Raw genomic sequence first — 24,136 nt, 5'->3', positions numbered from 1 at the left:
GCTCAGCGAGATTATCAAGAACTTTTAAGATCACACAGGTAGGGGTGAGCAGGGACACACTGACTTCTACAGTAACATACCATTCCCACTATCCTATAATGCACATCCTGTCTCAAACCATTCACTTAAAGATATTTAAAGGGCAAAACAACAATTTGAGATAGAATTTAGTTTGCACAGCAACTTGTATGAAACAATCAGTCTTCACAGTTGAAACAATCCAACATTGTGACAAGTACTTCTGTGGTTTTTGATTATTCACGTGAAACTGAATATTCCATGTACTGACAGCTTTAATGTGACGCAGGACTGTTCATCTACTTGGATACTTTCAGAATAGATTCATATTATGTATTTCTTCAGCAAAGAAATTTCTTTATCCTATATTTAGTCTTTGGAATGTTTCCCCTTAATTTATCAAAACAAAAATTGCAGTGGTGAGAATCCATATTCCCAACCAAAACAGAAGAAAAAAAGACTTCAAGAGAACTCAAGAATTATAAAGCACACAGTTCACTTTGTATAAGAGTCTGTTCAGTGTTAAGGAGAGTCACCAGATTGTGTTTTCCCTGAGCTTGAGTCAGGGGAATACGTATAGCACTGGAATAGATTCCATCTGTCCTATAAAAGGGCATACTGATTTCAGAATGAGAACCAACCCAAAAGTTCCACTCTCTTATCCGCAGAACTGGGCTCTCTCATTGGAAACGTCATAAAAGAAGATTTACAGTTCTTCTTGACCTTACCTTCTCTGATTTTCTTCACAATCACTTAGCAGTGAAAGTCTCCTGGCTCATGTCTGTGTAAGTTATTGACGATGGCAATGTCAGCAAATAAAACAGGCTTCTGTGCAGATTACTCCAAGCAAGACTGGTTCACATTTGGGCAGGGGAATGCCCCACTGAATGTCAGGAAGTAGGAAAACTGCCTTTTCCCAAAGTACTCTAACACATGAAGCCCCAGACTGCTTGCAGGTGTAAGAGGCTTTGTAATCACACTCAGTGATTTCATGGGCACTGTAAAGTTACTTTGGGATTTATTTCTTGGATGTTACCCAGAATCATTCTTCCTTTTAAAATGTGATGCATATATATTTCCTCATAATCAATTTAATAGGTAAAATCAGAATATTAAAACATCACTCTGATATAACAGCATTCAGGAAATTGTCTCGAAATTACTATAAGAGTTAGAAAAGGATGGGCAGGCACTTTCTACACACACACATGTATATGCATGAATTTCACTTTCTCTTATCTATCCTTTATTTTGAAGTGATCATTTTTTGTTCAGGAAATTCCACAGGTCGTCAATTTTTCTTACGAATTTTTGCTAGCTTAAAAAAGTCTGAGGTGACAGCTTGAAGAACATCACCTAGACTTCCTAATAGTTTCAGAATTACCAACAAATATATATAGAGAGAAACAAAAAATGTTACAGCACAATTATCCTCCAGTATTTTAAAAAGCAAATTTAATAATGTCCCTTGAGAAGAATTCTGAAGGAATTAAAATAGCCCTAAGATTCAAAAATTCCCTCTACAGAAAGAATGCTATGTCTTTACTATCCATTACCCTTTAGAAAAATTGTTCATTAAAATATTTTGTTCTAAACTTTGGGGATGTTTATAATATCCCGAGGGGCATGCTCTATTGTTACTCCCACTTTGCAGACAAAGAAAAAGAAGTTCAGAGAAAGAAGGTAATTTACTCAAGATTCAGAGCTAGCTAGTGGCTGAGGCATCAAATCAGACTTTTGATGTGACCAGTTGTTCTTTGCACCGCACAGAAATTACTACATTCAATTAGGAGAGCAGACACATCATCTACTTTAACCCACCCAGTGCAGAATTCCTAGTGCACAGGGTCCTCAAGGACTTACCCAGCTTGCACACCTGCAGACAGGGAGGTCACCATCTCTGAGTGGTAAAACAATTAACATAAATATGACAAAAAGAACCTAGGGTCAAAGACTTTTTAAAGGTTCTGTGAACAAAAATACAATGAGTATTATTGAAAATGATGTTGAGAACCACACATGCAACATTCACGCAGCCAACACTTACCTCCTAATATTCCGTGAACAAATGGGTAAAGTAGCGCCACTTCCCCTTCGGATGCCCAATACATATTTTCTGTGCCTCCCTTTTGATCCGACACCCCACCCTCTGTCTTTGGGGGGGGGGTCCCTCCATCCCAAAAGACCCTTCTCCACTGAGCTCTTAATAAACTAGAAGTGCCCCGTAAGTCTCAGCAGATCCCCTTGGCTCTCTGCATCTTGCCGCCCACTTGTGAAGCACATACACGGATAACGGCTGGCAAGAAAGTCAAGGCAAACACTGACAGTGACCCAGGCCACGACCCAGATTCTGGTAGAGAGCATTCCTGCTGGCATGCAGGTGGCACTCTGTGAGAGACTCCTTTATTTGGCCGTATGGTCTGGACAGATGGCTGTCAAAGGTTACTGACACAAAGCTGGCCTCCGGAGCACGGCGGTGTCCGTGGACGTCTGCAGACCCTGCTCCCCTCACCTTGCCTCTTTTGTATCCTGTTGCCTTTTCCTCAAAGCGAAGCTTACCGACCTCTCCAATAACCTGTACAGGAATCACATCTTCATGTCTTTCCCTCAGTTCTGCATATAAAGCCAGAATCTGGCACAGACACTCCCTTGAATACAATGGCAATGCTGGAAGCATCCCTCTCCCCAGTTAACTTCGTATTATCTTATCATATGGCTGTAGTTCTCATGGAGAGCCAGAGTCTAAATATGTTAGGACATGTCGTTTTCTCTAGTCTGAAAAACTCCAAACAAAATTAAACCCGAAACAGACATAAAGCCAACTAAAATCATAAGGCGATTTGTAGCATAGATTACTTTACCCTGTTTACATGCCATTTACAAGAAAAAGGGATCATCAAAAGCAGTGTCCAGATATTAAAAAGGTCTTACAACACACAATGGAGGTGCAGTGCTCTGTTCCCAGTTGCTCCTCACATTCCCAGTGGTCCCCCCACAAACCACCTCCGAGACACAGCCCCCTCCCAAGGTGGTCAGCGCGGAACACGCTTCAGGTTCCAAGCACAAAACATTTGTTTTCAAGGACATGTCAATCACCGAGCAGCCACTGGAAAGAAAGCAGGCAGAGAGAAAGCAGTGCCGGCCCGAGCATCTGCAGCGAGCTTGTGTACCTAGGTCGAGGATCCAGTACTTGCAGGTGCCCGGCTGCCCGCCGCCGCAGTAGGCTGAACTGACAGAGGACGGTGAGTCCAGCGCGTCCACTGGCTTCAATCCTTTGGGCATGGTGACGGGAGCCGGCTGGAGGCTAAAGGCGCGGAACCCCTAACCTCTCCCACCACAGCCGCTAGAGCCACCCGCTTGGCAGCAAAAGCAGAGACCAGCTAAACAGACACTCAGACACAGACCGGGACGCGACAGGGACAGGCACACAGACTGGCCGTGTGTAGCTCCGCCGGCCCAGCGCGCGCTGCAGTTGGGTTTCACAAGTGGGAATACCCAGGCGCAGTGGATTTCCTTCTACCGTACTGATTCTAATTGGAGCTCAAGGAAATTCTTCAGGCACCCTGGAAACCAGATGTCTCTCCCCGCCTGCACTAGCCAGAGCTGCAATTTCCTTACTCAGTGAAATGTGAAGTGACAGTTGCCCTCCCCACGCAGGCCGTTCTGAATGGCTTCCCTGACTCGGGCTTTGTGTACATCTGGAGGGAGGTCCGCCCTGAGACTCACACACCAAACAGCACCTCCTGATGTGACTTGATAAAAAAAAGAAATGTAATGCAGTCTAATAGCCAACTGGTTACATCACTGTGCGGTAACACGCCGCTCCTCACTTATTAGAAACATATCTTCATTCTTCCTCACAGGAAGCAGCCAGAGAGCTGAAAATGTAAATTCTTGCATGTGAACTGTAAGGAGTTTTTAGAAAAGCGTATCTTAGAAGTTCTTTCTTGTCTTCCTTGGAAACTGGATCTTTTCCTCAGCCGAGAAACATTCTTACTCTCTCTTTGAAAGTTTCCATATGCTCGCTTCCTTGTCCCACACCACACAATAGCTTCAGAGGAGAACGTTCACCGCGTGGGAACTGCGGGGTCTGACTTCCAGCTTCTGTGGTGCGCGCTCCCCTGACCCTCGCTGCCCTTCCACGCTAGACCCGGATGCTCTTGCCTTGGTCTGACGAAGCGTCACCTGGAATATTCTCCACATATCTCAACCTGTAACGTGGCTCTGAGCTGCTTACAATGTCTTTGAGGAAGTGTTATTTGTTGAACCTTAAAAACACATGTACTATCTTGAATTCTTTATATTAATAATTCTTCTCATGTCTGCTTTATCTGACTTGACAGTATAAACAATTTTATTTGTGCTGTTTTATATGGCTTTGCTAAGAAGAATGTTGCCTTTTGTTACTTCCTCAGTTAAAAAAAAAAAAAAAAGTTAAATTTTGGTTTTCTCCCCACCCCTACATTTGTTGCAAAACAAATTTTTAAAATCCTCAAAGGAAAAAGGCTGTGAAAACAGCACAGACTTCTAGTTTCTGAGTTGAAGACAATTAACTACTATAAAAATCAAGATGCTATATCCAGGGCACCCAGAGAAAACTATCTCAGGTGCTGCCACGGCTCTCTCACAAACTGCTGCAGAGAGGAGTCTGGCATTTACGGGCCCACGTCAGGCTACATGTTCTTCTTAAAACACCAAACGCAAAGTGTGAGGCTGTTTTTCCCTTTAAATGGTCCCGTGATAGATCCGGATGGTTGGTCTATGCCAGGACCCAGCCAGAGGCAGAGTTCTGCACAGAGCACATTTTATGTAAGAGAAGAAAACCTGATTGCCAAATAAATAACCTCCTCTTTTGTTAGCAAAAAGCACTCAAAATTATGACCTAAAGGAAATCAAGTTAATTGACATTCTAAGGTTTCAGTTACTACAACCGTTATTAAAAAGTTTACTTTGTCCCTTTCCAAAAATATGGACTGCCAACACGGGCCATTAATTTAAAAACTAAAAAAGAGCTGTCAGGGAATTTAATTACTTTATGTGTAATATAAGTTCTCTATGAAAGAAAAGAGGATTAAGCTTAAAAATGAGTAAAATAATTTTGGCAAAAGATGTATGGGAAATTTCCCTAGGGACTGATCACTTCAAATCTCAAGTTTGGGCCGGGCGCAGTGGCTCTCGCCTGTAATCCCAAAACACTTTGGGAGGCTGAGGCGGGTGGATCACGAGGTCACGAGTTCGAGACCAGCCTGACCAACATGGTGAAACCCCATCTCTATTAAAAATGCAAAAATTAGCAGGGCGTGGTGGCACATGCTCGTAATCCCAGCTGCTCAGGAGGCTGAGGCAGGAGAATCACTTGAACCCCGGAGGTGGAGGCTGCAGTGAGCTGAGATCGTGCCATTGCACTCTAGCCTGGGTGACAGACTCCATCTCAAGACAAAAACAAAAAACCCTCAAGTTCACATCTGTCAGAGGTGTAGCATTGCAGAGATATGGGAGTGAGGTCTGGGTCCCCTCCTTCCTTCCAGTCATGTAGGTGAGAGACTGCGGAGCGCATGACATAGGACAGGGCATTTTATACAATAGATAAAGAGAAATTATCTCAATTAAAGGCAGGCCCCGAAGGGCGACAACCTGAGCCACTAGACAGAAAGATGGCACCAGCAGAAATGCGGAGGTAAATGACCGATGGGAGAGGAGGCGAGGCAAAAGGAAAGGGGGGAAGTCCAAACCACTGGCAAAATCTCCCTGGAAATAAGTTCTGACGCTAAGGCCTCTTTCTACCATGGTGACATGGCCAGGGATCTGGTCTGAGCATCTGAACAGACTCGGTTCAGGAGAAGGCAACACAGGGGCTAGCGATCTTAACATTAAGACTGTGGGAAGAAACGCTGGTCCAAAACTGTGGCCGTGAAGGTGGGAAGCAGAAGGGCGTGAACACAGGTGGGTGACCTGGTTAACTGAGAACAAATTACAGAAGCGACAATGTGATGTGACCAGAAAGGAAACCGGAAGCTACTGAAAGGCTTGAGAAGGGGAGAATGAGGTTAAAGCTTTGAGTCTTTAACCTCATTTGATCCACTGCATGAGTCTACCTGCAGTGTGAGAACATTAGCAAGTAAGTAAAGGGAGTCAGGAAATGATGACAGAAGCCTGAATTGTCAATGAACAGGACCTAGAAAAGGAATGAAGCAGTGAGACAGGTTTAGTGCAGGTGGAGTTGAATTTTGCAAAGAAAGGAGATGTGAAAATGGAGCGAATGGGGTGGGTCAGAGACAAACGTCACAGGCACTTGGCAGAAGAGAACGTGTGTAACGTAGACATTTAATGGAGTTTGTAAAGGAAAACGAGCTTCTGTTTTTTGGTATTTTTGATAATCTTTGACATTTGAATTTGATGGCTGGACATACAATTTAAAATGTCGCAGAGAGAACAGAAGATCCATCAAGATAGTGCTGCTTTAAGGACATGACGTTTGACTCTGAGGACCAAAGCCGGAGATGCTGGGAAGAAACAAAAGGGTGATATCTATGTCAAGCAAACTGGGCACTGACTCTTAACATCATGGCCATATTTCACATCCCCCCGAAACAAATCATTACAATCCACCAGGATGATGGGGTTACGGGCTGAATTGTTTATTCCCAAATTCCTATGCTGATGTCCTGGACCTTGGAATGTGACTGTGCTTTGAGGCAGAAATTTAAAGAGGTGACTGAGTTAAAATGAGGTCCTTAGGGTGGATCTTCATCCAGTATGCCTGGTGTCCTCACAGGAAGAGGAGATGAGGGCACAGACATGCATGGAAGAAAGGCCCTGTAAGACACAGGGAGAAGATGGCCACGTTCTTGCCTCTGCAAGCCAAGAAGAGAGGCCTCAGGAGAAACTTCTTCTGCTGACACCCTGATCTCTCTCTGTCTCCAGAAAATAAATTTCTGTTGTTTGAACCAGGCAGTGTGTGGTACTTTGTTATGGCTGCCCCAGGCACAGCTCATCAGGGCACGTGTGTGTGAGGGGTACTATACTCCAAATGGAATATAAACACAGAAACCAATGAACCCAGCTGAACACCACCACCCCGAGGTGGGTGGGGAAGAAAAGAACTAACCTAACTTTGAAAAAAGAGCTTTTTGATTGTATACTGTAAAACCAAAGGAAAAAACCTGTAAGTTTCTCGAAGGAGTATGGGTTAGCAATTCTGAAACTACTATAGTGAGAATGGGTGGAGTTGAGTCTTAAAGTCATAATTAGTTAAAAATTCAATTTCCAAACAGGAGAGGAAAAAAAAGAACTTTTAGAATAGGACTGAACAAATAATTATATTCCGGAGAATGGAATCCAGGTGTCTTACTATCAAAGAAAGAGGTTACAAATGAGGAAAGGAAGAAGGTTAGAATAAAGCCTGTGTTGACAGATTGCAGGTGGACATTTCAGCATGATGTAAACTCATACACACACATACAGGAGCCTAGTGGAGCTGTGAGAAGAGGGCCACCACCCTCCAGAACCCCAGAATGGCAGATCCACTGACACAGCTTGTACTGTGTGCCTGGAAAAGCTGCAGACAATGCCAGTCCGTGAAAGCAACCAGGAGGGAGGCTGTGCCCTGCCAAGCCACAGGGGCAGAGCTGTCCAAGACAGTGGGAACCCACCTCTTGTATCAGCATGACGTGGATGTGAGACATGGAGTCAAAGGAGATCGTTTTTGAGTTTTAAGATTTGACTGCCCTGCTGTATTTCAGACTTGCATGGGGTCTGTAGCCCCTTGGTTTTGGCCAATTTCTTCCATTTGGAATAGTTGTATTTACCCAATACCTATACCCCCATTGCATCTAGGAAGTAACTAACCTGCTTTTGATTTTACAGGCTCATAGGTGGAAAGGACTTGCCTTGTTTCGGATGAGGCTTTCCACTGTGGACTTCTGAGTTACTGCTGAAATAAGACTTTGGGGGACTGTATGTAGAGTCTGATTGCTTTTGAAAGGTGATGACATCAGATTTGGGAGGGGCCAGGGGTGGAATGGTACAGTCTGGCTGCGTCCCCACCCAAATCTCATCTTGAATTCCCACGTGTTGTGAGAGGGAACTGGTGGGAAGTAATTGAATCACGGGGGCAAGTTTTTCCCGTGCTGTTCTTGTGATAGTGACTAAGTCTCACAAGACCTGACGGTTTTAAAAAGAGGAGTTCCCCTACACAGGCTGTCTCTCGCTTTGCCTGCTGCCATCCATGTAAGATGTGACTTGTTTCTCCTTGCCTTCCATCAAGACTGTGAGGCTTCCACAGTCACATGGAACTGTAAGTCCAATAAACCTCTTTCTTTTATAAATTGCCCAGTCTCAGCAGCATGAAAACAGATGAATACAAGAAGAGATGGAGATGGGGGCAGGGGAGGATGGAGGAGGAGAAACAGAAAATACAGATGTTTACGTATGCATGGGTTGGTACACACACGTATCTGCTAAGAGGGCCTCAATCCAAGGCAACACACAGCAACGAGCATACATAGAACCCAAACCTTAGTTTCTAAGACCATTCTCCAATAAAAGGGACCAGGAGGGCTTCTTGGAGAAACGGCAGACTCCAGGGCTGTGGCAGGGAAAATACAAGATGAGCCTGGAACATCCTATAGTGCCAGAAGGTAAAGGAGTGCTCTAAAACAAGATGGGAACATGTCAGAAGTTCACAGACAGGGCTCCTGAAAGGCACAGCTGGAACAATCTAAGACGAAAACAATGACAGCACTGGGTTAGGATCCACACAATAAGTATCCAGTACTCCAACTGATACAAAGAAAGAATGGAATAAATAAAAAATGAGGCAGAGGGACACCTCTTATAGAAGAATTCCAACTGATAAATTCAGAAGGAAAACATGAAATACCATTAGGCAAGCACTACAGTGCTGCAGGCAAGAACTACTGAGGGATGCCAAAATTAGAGGGTAAAGGTAGGATGAGAAACAGAGTATTTGCACAGTTCGAAAATACTTCCCCACAAGGCATTTATTAATTACAAAGAGAAAAACAGTAACTTTACAGTGGGGGAAATGCTGCAGATGCTGCTGAGACAGTGAGGTGAAAGCACTCCAACCAGCCTGCACATTGGGGTGGAGCCTTGGGAAGTCTGTACCCTTTGCAGCGGGGAGCAGCCCGGCTTCTCCTCTTCCTGGGTGGAACCTGGGATTCAAACTGTGGGTGCTCTAGCAGGGAGTCTGGCCTCGTGGAGGATCCTTGTTTCCCCCCGTTTTTCCCCCTTTTCACCCAATAAAACCCTGCTTTACTCAGCCTTGAAACCATCTGCGAGCCTAAATTTTCACGGGCCATGGGACGGATGAGGACCCCGTCTTTAGCTGAACTAAGGAAAAGTCCTCGGACGCTACTTTAGCCAGGTGACCAAGGTCCACACACCGGCAGGGAGATGTCTCAGGATACCCCATGCCCCTGACGTGATGCACGGAGAAGGGCACAATAGCGTCAATGCTGTTCTTGCCCAAAATGCGTGAGCTAAATTTAAGAGAAAACTATTTACTATTAGATAAACTCAAATCGGGAAGCATCTTATGAAAGGACCGGTATGCCTTAAAATTGTCAAGGTCATAAAGAAGAAAAAAGACTGAGGAGTTACTACAGATTGGAGGAAATTATTAGGTTGGTGATTTGTTTTTCTAAGACCACCAGAGTGGGCACAAAAGAACCAGCGGGTAGGCAAATGTAACAGCAAAACTGCACATTTATTTTGGTAACCTAAGGTGTGCGGGAGAAGTCTGTCGGCCTCCGTGTTTGGACGAACGGAGGCAGGATGGTTCACTTCCGGGTTCTTCTTCACCACCAACTCTTCCCGTGTGTGCGAGAATGCAGCTGACGCCCGGGAAGGTGAAGATTAATCAGGCATGCACCAGGTGATGTCAATCCGAGGAGACCAAGATTTACCTGGTGGCACCTGCGGAGCCCCCCTCCCCCAACATGCCCGTGCCCCGCCTATTGCCCTTCCACTCCTAGAAAAGTCACTCCCAGCAGATGTGCCCGGGGCGGGCTTTCTCAGCCCCCACTCTTGTCGGGACTGTATTAGAAACTCCCCCCAACCCAGCTCCGGTCCCTGAAGCTAGATGACCAAAGAATAAATTTGCAGTTTTGCTTTTAGCCTTGCCTACTCGCTGGTTCTTTTGTGCCCACTCTGGTGGTCTTAGAAAAACAAATCAGTTGGTGCAAAAAGTAATTGTGCCTTTTGTCATCGAAATGGCAAAAACCGCAATTACTTTTGCATCAACCTAAATAAATACAATGTGGATTCTAAATTGGATATTAAGCCAGAAAGAGGACATGAAAGCAAAATCCAAGAGAAGGCCCAGGGCTTAGTTAAGAGCATGCCCTGATTTTCATCACCGTTTGTGAGATGTTACTATTGGGGGAGCTGGGTACAGGGTGTATAGAAATTCTCTGAACTATTTTTGTCACTTTTCTGTAGGTCCAAAATTATTTCATAATAGTTTTAAAAAATAAAAAAAAACTGAGTGTTGTTATTTAAATGCAAATAGCTAAAGAAACTGAGAGTATGAAAAAGTTACCAGAAAAAAGTAGGTAAAGTCAGAGAAGATCTTTGTGGAAAAAGAAACATGTCAGACAAATTAAAGATCTGTGAATAAAGGGGTTTATGATTATTGAAAAAAATGTACTGAAGGAACACAATACAAAATATATTTTTTCCACATACTTTTGTGGGGCAAAAGCATGAACAAAACTTGTAATAGTCAATCTTATTTTCGTGAAAACAAAAGTATTTTTATTTAGATTAGTTGAAAAGCAGCTTTTATGGTCATGATCAAAGTTACTGCCCACGAAATTTACTTTTTATGTAGCCTTCTCTTGTAATAATTATTTCTCAAATATTTAAAATTTGGACTTCAATATTCAAGTGTTTGTTATTAATCTGCTCATAAAAAATGAGACAGGTCATTTTTGCCAAAAGGAGTCTAAAACAAAAGCAGTAAAAAGGATCAACAAACAAACGGTGCTTTAAAAATGAAGACTAGAAATACCCTTAAGCCTAAAATTAAGATAAGCCAAAGGACCTGAAGTCTTTCTGTTGAAATTATGATGCTTTTTGAAGAGTAAACATATATTTATAATTAAGCAATTAATATAGAATGAAAAGATCCTCAAAAGCAAAAGACTGGATATATAAAACACTAGCTGAATTCTGAGATTAGATCTTGAAGGATATAATGATTAGGAATATTATAATTTCCTCTATTACAAGTGTTTTCTGAGACTTGATTAATACTGATAAAATTTCAGTATTCTACCTTGAAGTCAGTCCTCAAACCTCAATTATTAAAAGCAGCACACAGCTCTGCAGCTGAGGATACTCGGCCCCTGAAATGCCATATCATTTTTTGCCACCTCCCCGGCCCTCGTTTTCTTCCCCATGCGTTTCCGCTCTGCACAATATGTCCACAGTGCTGGCTTCAAGCACAGCTGCACCGCCAGGATGGAGTCTCTCAGGTTCCATGCACAAAGATACTCCTGTTCAGAGGAAGTTTTCTCCGGTTTCTTTACCCCATAGATAATACCTCCTGCTCTGGAGGGAAAGCGATGACGAAACCCCTGCTTCTTAGGGCTCCATTCAGCACAGCAGTTCCTGCTGCTTTCTAGCACAGTTGCCAATCCACAAAAGCACCTTTATGGAGGCATTCAAACTCTTCATGTAGGTGCCAAGAATTCGATAGGCTCCTTTTCATTGCTTTATTTACTATCTTTTCACAAACGATGTGAGTTTTTCTCTTTCTTCAACAAAACAAACATTCAAATACTCCTTTTTTACATTTCACTTTAACTATGTGACATTCTCGTTTGCACCAGCATTGTGGATTATTTGCAGAACTGCAATACAATGTGGTAACCTCACAAATTGTGTTTCTCAAAAAAGTAACAAAAACAACAGTGCTCAAAAAATTAAGAGCCATGTAGCTAACCCCTGACTGCCAATATGTGCTCTGATGTCCCAATTCTGTTAAACTTCAGAGAATGAGAGATATAGGGCGCAAATTCACAGGGTTGATGGCGGTGGGGAGCTGACAGGAAGCTGAATTCTTTAGCTCCTTTAAGGAAGCGTGAAGGAGAACAAGCAGCTGATTTTGATTTAGGGAAGCGGGCAGAACAACAGTTTTGGGGCAAAAATCTTTTACTCCTGGATGCAAACTGATAAAGAAAACATGGCTTTTCCTTCGTGATTGCTTTTTCCACTTATTCACTCATACATAACATGCTCATTGTGAGTGAAGTTCTGTAATTAGGGGAGGAGGAAGAGGAGAAATTTGGCCCCCAAAGATGAAAAAAAAGATTTCCATTAAGATGACTTCTCTGGGCAGTGGAATGCATTTGCAATTATTAGATCATAATTCAAACTGGAAAACTGGAACTTGATCCTTTTCATAGAGAGGAACTGTTGGAGGGCCCATAGCCTCTCACGAATGGGCAAAGCCGAGTGCAGCAAACTTAGGACACCAGGTTCTAGAATCAGCTCTTCCATAAACGATGTCTAGCCTTGGGCAACTGAGTTTGTCTCTATAGGCTCCAGCTTCCTCCCCGCACCAAAGGTTTCTTCCAACGTGCACGGACAGCAGTGGGTACAGCGCCTAAGAACTTGAACTCTAAAGTCTGACTGCTGTTTTGAAATTCTCACTTTACATCCCGTGCTATGTTTGGTGACGTGATTTTTCTGTGCTTCCTTTTCTTACCCTAAAATGGGGATGATAATGGTGTATGTCTACGTTGTCATGAGGGTATCTTGAGGGTGGAACGTAGAGAACAGGGCTGTGGCTGGCAAAGGCAAGTCCTCACCCCGTGCTCTCTGTTACTACTGTTAATTTCTTAAGGCTCCAATGGCCCCCTTGCTATGGGCTGAAGTGCGTCCCCCTAAAATCCATGTTGAAGTTCAAATCCCCAGTACCTCAGAATGTGACTGTATTTGGAAACAAGGTCTTCTAAGGAGGTGATTAAATTAAAATGAGGCTCTCAGGGTGGGTGCCGATCCAACCTGACTGGTGTTCTTACAGAAAAGGAAATGGGGAGACAGACAGCTATACAGAGAATCGGCAAGGGGGTGGCCATCTATCTGCAAGCCAAGGACGGAGGCCCCAGAGAAAGCCAACCCTACTGACTCCTTCTAGACTTCTGGCTTGCAGAACTGTGAGAGAACAAATGTCTGTTGTTTAATCCCCCAGGCTCTGGGATTTTGCTATGGCAGCCAGCAGATGAATACACCCTTCTCCCCCTTCTGTTAATAAACTGCTCCACGATCCAGGACTGAAATGATCTAAATGTTTTTAAGACAGTAGGAAACAAATCTATATCTAAGAACAGAACTTTAATATTCTTCCCTTCTAGCATTCAATTCTACAGACTCATGAAAAGGGGTGGGGAAGAGAACAGACGCAACTGAACACACAGGGCTTCATTTCTCGACAAAAATAATAAAGAATTCCAGAGCCGCCGTGCAATGCAGCCAAGGCAAACCAGCCTGTTTACTGTCCTCTCGAATGTCTGAAAGGACCTTCAAATAACAAACACCTTGGGGGCCCTGTCCTACATTTGGCGAGAAAGGTTCGGGAAGATGATGCCCCCCTGCGTAGTCTGCGATGTGGAATGACCAACTATCTGAAGTCTGAGATGTTCCAGCCACCGTTGGTCAGACCACGATGAAGCAGGGCAGACCCTGAACACGTCTCAGAAGCCCCAGAAAGCCAGCCCAGCGTGAGCCACACGGAATCCCAGGAAGGGGCGTGTGGACCTTCTCCTGGGAGAGGTGGTCACGGGGGCAAGAGCTCAAAGGGTAGCCTCCTGCCCCCATGCCCTTTTCTGTCCCCTTCAAAACTCTTCCACAGTGTCAGGAAGGAAGGAAGTTAGATTTGAGAGAGCTTTAAAAACCGTCTTATTCAAAATTCAGGCCAGGCGCAGTGGCTCACGCCTGTAATCCCAGCACTTTGGGAGGCCGAGGCAGGCGGATCACCTGAGGTCAGGAGTTCGAGACCTGCCTGACCAACACAGTGAAACTCCGCCTCTATTAAAAATATAAAAATTAGTCGGGTGTGGTGGTGGGTGCCTGAGGTCCCAGCTACTCGGGAGGCTGAGGCAGGAGAATCCCTTGAACTGGGGAGGCGGAGGTTTCAGTGAGCCGAGATCACACCACTGCACTCCAGCCTGGGTGACACAGCAAGACTCTGTCTCAAAAAATAAATAAAATAAATAAACAAAACAAAACAAAATTCACTGTGAAATGTTTGTGGTAAGAAACTGAATCCTTCAGAAAGAGCGGAGATTATACGGAGACTCCAAGGCCCGTTAGGAGAGCCATCAACAGCCCAGCCTTGTGAATGTATCTCTTGCAACTGCATAGCTTGGATTCATGAAGAACTCTGCAAGGATGAAAGGCATACGGGGCACCACGAAAGCTATTTTATACACATACTGAGGGAAGAGAAATTACTTGCTCTTTGGAAATCACTGCCATTTATTTTTTATGTGGAGAATCTCAAATAAAAGTGCAAACATGTTGATGAAAGATTATGTACATAAATACTTCATTGCATGCTCTTGTAATTCTGTGGGAAAACATCCATCCGAACCTCACCTCCCAGACAGGTCACACAGAGACTCAAGCTTTAATTTATAGGAATGTATTTAAAGTGGCCCATTCAAAAAGGCCAATTTATTTATTTATTTATTTTGCTATTTGGGTAAAAAATTAGAAAAAAAAAAAACAAACCACACAAATATCATTACATGCAAAGTTTTACTGTGATTTTTTTCCCCCATAAATGCATTTAACCCACCAATTCTACGAAGTCCATCTTCCAGACACACCTGTCCGTGGACCAAATGATACTCATGCGAGGGTATCCCCCGCAGCGCTGTTTATAGCAGTGAACAGGCTGGTCCCAGCCGGATGTCCCTGCACAGCACACGAGTTAATCACTAAGGCACAAACACACGTGAAGTACTGCACGTTGAAAAAAAATGAAGCAGGTCTCTAGGTACTGGAATGGGGTCAAGGGGTAACAGCCAGGGGCAAAATATGCCACCTCTCATGTCAGGAAAAGGAGGGAGAAATGCGTATCTATTCACTTATTTACATATGCCTAACAAACATTGGAAGCACAAGCTAGAGATGAATAAAAATGGTTATTTGTACCTGGAACGTGGGGTTGTGGGAACAAAACTTCTCAGTTTATATCGCTTCATGTCTTGTTTTTTGAACCATGTAAAATATATAAACATAACTTGTAAGTCTTAAAATTTTTCTTTCTCTTATTTAGAAAAAAGTTCTCCATGTGGGTGGGGTGTCTGAAATTGTATGTAGAAGTTTTGTGCCTATGTGCATTTTCTGGACTAGGTACCAGAGCTCCCACAAGATTTGTTCAGGGACACATGACAAAGACTTCCAAGGCCTGCTGCTTCTAAATCAGCCAGAATAATTTAAGGCATTTTCCCTTCTCTTTGCATTTTCAGCTCAGCTATCAGGATCTGTAAAACGTTCTGTGTATGGGAAAGTCAGCCCAAGGAGTACAATATAATCACAGAATCTCATCTCACGCTTCTCTGAACAGAGAAAGGAACATAAGGCAAGAGCCAAGCCACACTCGGGTCTGTTCAGCACACACTTCTCTGTCAGTGCCTGGCTGCTGTGTTATCAGGTGTCCTCAGAGCCATGAGCTGCTAAACACTATCAGGAAACAAGCTGAGACCCACCCTGCGGAATTATATGATTGCTCCCCTCCAGAACACCATTTATTCATTTTCAAGACACTTAATGAAAAACAGCAAGCTGGACTTTTAAACCATCTCTTACCCAACAAATCATCCTCTGTCATTTTTCACAGCTTCTGCAAATGCTAACTAGAGTGAACAAATGTAAAAGGGAACCCCGTTTGTGTAGTAAGTAGCAAAGTCTGATGCCTACGAAATGTCAGAACGGAGGCAGTAAAGGAAGTCCAGTGTCCACAGAGTGAGAGGCAGGAGAGGACGCAGCGGCCCGGTACCTGTGCGGCCCTGCTTGGCCCATGAGTCACCCCCGCAGGGCCTGTCTCATTTTTCCCGGGAGCTCCTCGCTGATTTTACTGCTTTCCCTAAACACTAGGTCATGGCCATTTTTAAAGCAAGTGTGGGAAGACCGTTTCTCATTGTTTATGACTGTGGTATATATATAATTTTGTGATGATCTAATATGGATAGTGTCAATACCTGCTCGTGGATTTTTCCTGTTTTAATAAACACTTTAATGTAAAGTTGGAACATGAAAATACCTCAAACATAAAGCACTCAACAGAGTAATGGCCCACTTGTGTGGCTCCGTAATTATATGCTACATAGAAAACGCTCCTTAATCACAGGTCTCAGATTGATCTCTCAGTCTTGGCTGCACAGTGCTCAGGAAAGGGACAGCGTCTTTGTTTGAAAATTCTTGGTGTAACTCCATGTTCTTTGGTCTTTCTTCCCACAGGAATTGACATGAGCAGCTGTTCAAACAGAATACAACTGCTCTTTTCCAAGCTAATGAAAAAAATGTATATAGATTTCTCAGTATATGTATTTTTAAGAATGTGTGGGCAGATACGGGTTTGAAATGCCTAGGCATTAGTGTGCCTGGGGTGTGTTTCTGATAACAGTGGCAATGTGGCATGAAGCAAATGTCTAAATATACCTGAATCACGATATATTCGACTCAACTTTTTAGTATCACTAAACTCTTCTTAATACCCTACATTTTTGGAAAACTTACTAGGTCACCGAATGTTAGAAGCAGTTTCAGTCTCCTATGACTGGGGAGACTCAGTCTCACCTTTGGGGCAGATCATTTCCTGACCTGGGGAAGGCCACGTTTGGGATGAACACATTTAAACCAAGTCCTCTGAAAAACGCCTGGAGAAATGCTAGAGGCCTCAGAAGGACGAACTCTGTGTTTGGTCGCAGAGGCTTCTGCGAAGGTAGAGAAGAACCTCGGTCTCCGCAAAGCTGGACTCTCTGGGTGGTGAGGCAACAGGGACTTTCTCTGCTCAGTGTGTGGCTGGCTTTTGTGTTGGTGGCTGTATGTGTCTGTGGCATGAATCCAACTCAAGTCAGAGCAGGCACCAAAAAGGCACCCAGGCCCGGCTTTTGTGGCTCAGCCTGGACTGTCCACGGGTCATTTCACACTACGTGACTCCCACCAGAGAACTGGCTGACGTGGGGTACCTCCATCCTGACGTGACTGCCCAGGTGAGAATCCAGGACAAGACCGCAGCCCTGTGGGTAGAGGTCAGGCTCCCCTCCAAGGAGGGCATCCTTCTGTCAACTGCCCTGGGTGGGCCAGTGAAGGGCTTCTCTGTCCTGGCACCTTGGAAAGTGGTTGGAGGGGTGAGGTCGTCTCTGGTTACCAGTTGTATTCTAAGCAGGGAAACGGCACTGGTGTATCCCCCGTGCTGGGGTTGGCTGGGAGTGCAAGCAGTGAGGCCTGGGCTGGGAGTTCCTGAGAGTGGACACACCTGGCAACCTGGAGTCTTCTCTTCCATCATCTGCAAACTCTGTGAAAGTCTTGTCACCTCGTCTCATCTGTGCCATGGGGGGTGAAGGGGACATGTGAACTCAGGGGACAGACTGGCCTCCTCTGATCTGCACAGGGTAAAGGACGGTGGTGGGGCCACTGGCCAACAGGCTAAGCCATGACCTCACCAGGCCAGATGTTTAGATGAGGGGCTGTAAGGAAGGGGCGGGGTGAGGACGCAGTCCTGGAGGGAGGACAACAGGGGCACACAGGCACTGTCATTCGGGAGCTGATGGAAACACAGCCTGGCTTTGCAGTCACACTGTGCTCACCCTAGTGTTCGTTCACCCATTAGAATGTGACGCAGATGAAGCTCCAACCTCCAGGCATCCGGCCTGGCACATTCATTCATTCAAAAAAGTGACAAGTGATTCTGAGGAGTAACCCCGGTAAAAAAAGCTGTGTGCGTTTCTAGGAACTCTGAGTAACAGTCCCAGCAAATAAATAAATCTATACAAAGTGTATACCTTTAAAGTTACAAAGCAAACAAAAAACTCCCAGAACTCAACAGCAGGATTACAAATGAACTGCACTCACTTCCCCACGATCGTGCCCATGCTGAGAGCCTCCCGCCGAGCAGTTCTGCCATGTTTACAGGGCTCAGTGCAAAGCTCTCCCTGCAACCCTCCGCTCCCATCTCCTCTGCTTCTCCCTGGCTCTCCCGGTGCCGGCCATCTGCGAAGACCCGCTGCTTTCTCTACCGAGCCTACTGTTTAAAACACCTGTGTTGTCTGCAGTTCCTCTATCCCGTTTTTAAGTTCAACAGTCTCATTCCTGTCACAACCTGTTTAAGGTGCTTTCAGTGAGTTCCTGGACAGTTTCTTGTGGGTCTTCAGTGTTCCTTGGCGTTCATCTAACTGGACTTTTTCAGCTGCCCTGATGGGAGCCTCTGTGTGGAAACAGTTGCTATAACTAGACCAAGATTTATTCTGCTCTCTCCTCCCCTCCATGGACTCACCGAATACATTGACTTTTTTCATGAGGATTTTGTATTTGTATTTGATGAGATGAGATGGGAACTGTTAGGTCGGGGTGAGTGAGTGGGAAAAAAAGCCCCTTTGTTACCTGACGCACAGCTCCAAGAGGGGATGGTGTATAGGGGTGCATGTGTGTGCATGTGTGTGTTTGTGTGTACGTGTGCATGTATGAGATAAAAGGTCTTGTTGGACATGTGAGGAAGCTGGATTTTATTCTCTGACCAATAGAAAGTCGCTGAAGAAATTTAAGCAAGAGAGTATGGTAACATTTATGTTTTAGGTGAAACGAAAAAGGGCAAGAAGTGAGGTTGGGCGATCAGGTGGTAAGAGGAATGGTGGAAATGAAAAGAGAACATACTTGAAATATATTATTGAGATAAAGTTAACAAAATTGAGTGGGCAGCCTCAAAAAATTAAAAATAGAATTACCATATGTCTTAGTCCATTCCTGCTGCTATAATAAAATACCTTAAACTGGATAACTTAAAAAACACAGAAATTTATTGCTGACAGTTTTTGAGGCTGGGAAGTCCAAGATCCAGGCACTGGCAGAGTTAGTATTTGAAGAGGGCCTGCTCCTCAAAGATGGGGCTTTCTGTGCCCTCACGTGGCGGGAGGACAAAAGGGCTCCCTGGGCCTCTTTTGTAAGGGTAGTAATCCCATTCTCAAGGGCTCTGCCCTCATGACCTAATTGCCACTCAACAGCCCACCTCTTAATACCATCACTTTGGGGGTTAGATTTCAACACATGGATTTTGGAAGGACGCAAACATTCAGACAACAGTACCGTATGATCCATCAGTTGCATTTCTGGGTATACACCCAGAAGGGCTGAAAGGAGGGGCTTGACGAGATTACTTGTACACCCATGTTCATAGCAGCGCTATTCACAAGAGTCAAAAGGCAGAAGCAACCTGAGTGCCCATCAGCAGATGAATGTTGAACTCAATGTGGCATCTGCATATGAGGAGATGCTATTCAGCCTTAAAAAGAAAGGAAGTTCTGACACAGGTCAGAACATGGAAACTTCTACAAGAAATAAACCAGTCCCAAAAGGACAAGACTACATGACTTTCTACTCACACGAGGCACCTACAACAGTCAAACTCATGGAGGCAGAAAGGAAAGGGGCAGTGCAGGGGCTGGGAGGAGAGAGCGGAGGGTTTTGTTCAATGGGCACAGAGGTTCAGTTCTGTAAGGTGGAAAAAGAGTTCTAGAGGTGAATGGTAATGATGGCTGCACAACAGTGTGAAGGTCCTTAATGCCACTGATCTGTAGACTTAAGAATGGTTAAGCCGATACATTTTGTTATGTGGAGTTTACCAGTTTCTAAAAACTGTGGTGGGCAGTGGAGAGACCCTCATGTGTGTTGGCCATGTTCTTGGGTGAACAAGTGGGCAGATGGTGGGAGAGGGAATCTGAATACTTTAGATTTGAAAAAGTTGCTAAGACAGTCAAGTGGAGAAGCAAACTATTCAAGTGGACAAGAAAACCCTTGGGAGAGAGCGTGGAGAGAAGCGTGGAGAGAAGCACGGAGAGCTTGGAGAAAAGCAGGGTGGACCCAAAGAAAAGTCAACATTTCAGATAGTCTAGAATGAAAATATGTCTCTTTCTCATTTTTAACTTGAGTTAGAGAAAATGCCCCATTTTATTAATAGCAATCATGTATCACTACATTTACGAAAGACAGTCCCTGAATCTTCTCTTCACTACTTGCAGCCAGTCTGGTCAAGCCAGAGAGCTGATTCTGCTAGTGCCCGCTGGAGTTGTGGTAAACTATGGGGGGCTGTTTTTGGCACAGATTTTACCATAGTAAAATGTAGCATCCTGAGTTAAAGCCCCTGGGTTTAGAGGCTCAAGTCACCCACAAGCAAAAGGTTTTATTTCTCATGGTTTTTTTCCCCTTAATTTTCTCATTCACTGCAGATGATTCACACTCTGAACTTCTTCGAAATAAAATGCAGGTACTGAACCATACTTTTTCTCTATCCAAAGAGAAAAAACTTTAAAATTGTGAATGACTTTTAGAGTGGTAAAGGCTAACTTTTATAAGTGGGTGTTTTCTTCTAGACATATTTGAAAGCACGAGCAAAAAGGCCACCTGTCATCACATTATGGGTTGGTGTAAGGAAACGGCAGTTTTGAATCGGCCTTTGCTCATAAAGCCTTCTAAGAAATCTGAACTCAGAATGTCAGAGCTGGCAAGGCCCTGAGAGGCCACCTGCCCCTGCCCTGTCTCAGGCCTCCTGACGGGAAGCCCACGCCTGCAAGCTCACCACTCACTCCTCCCTTGCCAACAAAAGGTCACTTCTTAAAGCCCACTTCATTTTATTTATGTGCTTTTTAGAGATGAGGTCTCACTCTGTTGTCCAGGCTGGAGTGCAGTGATTGGATCATAGCTCACTGTAGCCTCAAACTCCTGGTTAAAGCCTTATTTTAGCAAAAAAAACAATTCCATGGAGGCTGAGAGGGGCCTTCCAGATTCAACTTCGTATGGCAAGGGCTCTGGGCAGCGGCAGTGCAGGACACAGACCATGGGGTGGTTTTCCAGATGTCTTGAGTGAGAAGTGTGATGGAAGGCCCTCCCCAGGCCAGGGTACGAACTCCTGTCCCACCCTCAAAACACTATCAGTCAAAAAGACTCATGCTGGGCACTCCAGAAATGCATCCGACAGAGCGTGAGAGATGCTCGTTTGACCAGGTTCGCGACAAGACTATTCTGCTCTTTCCTGGCTACTTTTCCTTCCGATTGCACTGGAGCTAAATCCCCAGGACCATTGTGTAGGGTGACTCTTGGTTGGGAAGAAAGGGAAAAGGTGAAAAAAGCAGGGCAGCGTAGGGCAAAGAGGATGCTTTGAACTGGTCTCATTGGAAATATACACATTCTTGATATTTCTGTTTACTTCCTGTGACCAAGACTGTCAATAAATAGATAAGAGTGACAAGTTTTACAAGTTGAGACAATGCGAAGGGAAGAGAACTTGGATTTACTGAGTCATCAACAATGGTGACATGACACCAATTTCAACAGTGAGCCCACATGCTACATGCTCGAGTGGAAGAGAGTGAAGGGAGGTGAGTGGGCCTCAGCCCGGAAAGCACCGGAGACTCGCTGGAGGCACAGACACAACCTCCAGACCTAGGCCCCAGCCCCAGAGCCTCTGAGGTAACGGCAGACAGCATAAACGACAAACAGAAATAAGACTGCTGGAGCACACAAGGGTTTGTTGAACCCTTATTCAATCCTGCTATGTCCGGCGTCTGTTTAATTCATGACCAAGATGCTGAGATGGAGGAAGGATGGCCAGAGCAAGAGCAGAAGGAGCCATCAGACACGAAGGCTAGCTGGCCCAAAGGACGCCAGGACATGCGAGCTTCCAAAGCAAGCTTTGTTCACAAAACAGAAGGCATTTTTTAAAGAGACGGGGTCTCGCTATGATACCCAGGCTGGTTTTGAAATGCTGGCCTCAAGCAATCCTCCCACCTCAGCCTCTCGAGTAGCTGGGATGACAGGTGTGTGCCACCACACCTGGCCACAAGATAGCATTTCTCAGTGGAATGATGTTCACAGCAGAGTCCTGTTTCAGACACAAAATTATCTCCTTGAAAAACAAATTGCGTAATTAAATTTCTTGTTCATTTAAAATAAGCTGTATTTTTATCCTCTCCCAAATCATTTTAAGGATATATAGCTGATAAAAGAAATCTGGTCTTCATAAATTCCATGAATTCTCAGTGTCCGGCAGACTTCCAAGTCTAGCCCAGCTTCAAAACCACCACGTGAACCTGAGCACTGCTCATCATGAGTCCCGGACGCTTGTTGGCTGATCTGAGTAATTAGACTCATTAGCTTACTATTCTCAAGCAAATAGATAGTCATTTGACCTTAATAGGCATGTTTTTTACATTCGAGGTAAAAATGTAAAAGTTGGATCAGGGTGTTATGAAAAAATTACTGAGGCACTAAGGCTGAGAAAATGTAGAGAAACTAGAACTGAATGAAGGTGCTCTTTCCTCCTGCCTGGAAGGTCAGAGCAGTAAAAGTCAGAGACGTGTAGGAAACTAACTTTAATAGCAAGTGACAAGAGGCAAATCTGGAAAGCCAGTTCCGTACTGTTCCTGAGTTCTGAAGCGAGGGTGAGGCAAGGCAGCCTGAACATCTGATACTGGAGGGGGTCTCACCCAGCTGCCAGAATGACGCACGCCATGGTGTGCGGAGAGGGGCCATGTTTAACCCACTCGCTGCATATCCTTCAAGTCTGAACAGCTCTTATACTGAAAAGAGGCTCAAAAGGAGAGAGTGGATGGGCAAAAGCATGTGGATGGCTGGCATGGACAGGCTGGCACATGCCAATGTCTTTCCGGTCGCGGGGGCAGCACCCCTCTTCACACACAGGGCATGAGAAGGGGGAGGACTGTGGGGCTGAGCAGAGGCAAGCCTGGGTCTCTGCTTCCCAGGGGGCTGAGGTCTCCTGCTCCTGCAGTTCCTATGTCTTTTGTTGGACTCCACGTCTAAATTCTTATCCCTTATTGCCTGACTTTTTGATGATGGCCTCTCTCTCCTAAGATTCTGGTCAAGCTGCCTGGTTTCCTGGACGTGGACACGGTCAGGACCTCACCCATGTCCTACCGCTTCCTACCCTTGTGGTTGAAGACCCTCCATTTCCACGTTACTTCCGACCCACATCTGCTGTCTGTTGCTGTGCAGTTCCTAACACTGCAAGGGAACAAACATTCTTTTTTTTTTGAGATGGAGTCTTGCTCTGTTGCCCAGGCTGGAGTGCAATGGCACGATCTCCGCTCCCTGCAACCTCTGCCTCCTGGGTCCAAGTGATTCTCCTGCCTCAGCCTCCCGAGTAGCTGGGATTACAGGTGTCTGCCACCACGCCTGGCTAATTTTTTGTATTTTTAGTAGAGACGGGGTTTCACCGTGTCAGTCAGGCTGGTCTGAACTTTTGACCACAGGTAATCCACCCGCCTCAGCTTCCCAAAGTGCTGGGATTACAGGCGTGAGTCACCGCGCCTGGCCGGGAACAAACCATCTTATGAGTTTCCTTGCATTACAGGAAATAAATAAATAAATAAATAAACAAACAAACAAATAAATAAGGGAAATAAGAAAAAAAAATGGACACAGTTCTGAGCCCCTAACCACTAGCTGGCGTAAGTTCACAGCAGGTCTTGCTCATTAAGAAACACCTTCTTGGTAAATATAGGGCATAAGAGGGTTTGTGAGGGGCAGAGTCACTTTCCAGGTACAAGAATGTCAGAGAGTATCATAGAGAAAAACAAAATGGTACAACGTAGCAACATTCAAAAACCCAATCTCCACCAGAAGTTTTCTGGACAAAGCCAAGGGTGATGAATGCTTAGTTCTTTCGCCTTGGCTAGCCTGCAACTGCGAACACCAGGAAGTAAGGAACACACCACAGGAAAGGCACATGCAGAAGAAATCTTTCAGAACAAGTGTTATTTGAGGCATGCTTAAGTTCACCAGGGCTCCTCTGCAGAACAGACTAATTTCAGGAAGAGTGGTGCTTTATTTTCAACTCAAATTCAAGGAC

The 24,136-nt window shown here is 44.8% G+C and overlaps 1 protein-coding gene across 2 annotated transcripts in view; it reads right to left on the bottom strand.

Annotated features, from left to right (window-relative positions):
- TRIO (trio Rho guanine nucleotide exchange factor) overlaps positions 1-24,136 on the bottom strand; it is a 365,512-nt gene that overhangs the window by 65,447 nt on the left and 275,929 nt on the right. The window lies entirely within an intron of this gene.

The sequence above is a fragment of the Piliocolobus tephrosceles genome, chromosome 4, assembly GCF_002776525.5.
Source record: "Piliocolobus tephrosceles isolate RC106 chromosome 4, ASM277652v3, whole genome shotgun sequence".
Lineage (NCBI taxonomy): Eukaryota > Metazoa > Chordata > Mammalia > Primates > Cercopithecidae > Piliocolobus > Piliocolobus tephrosceles.
This window is presented reverse-complemented; position numbering and strand designations above follow the sequence as displayed.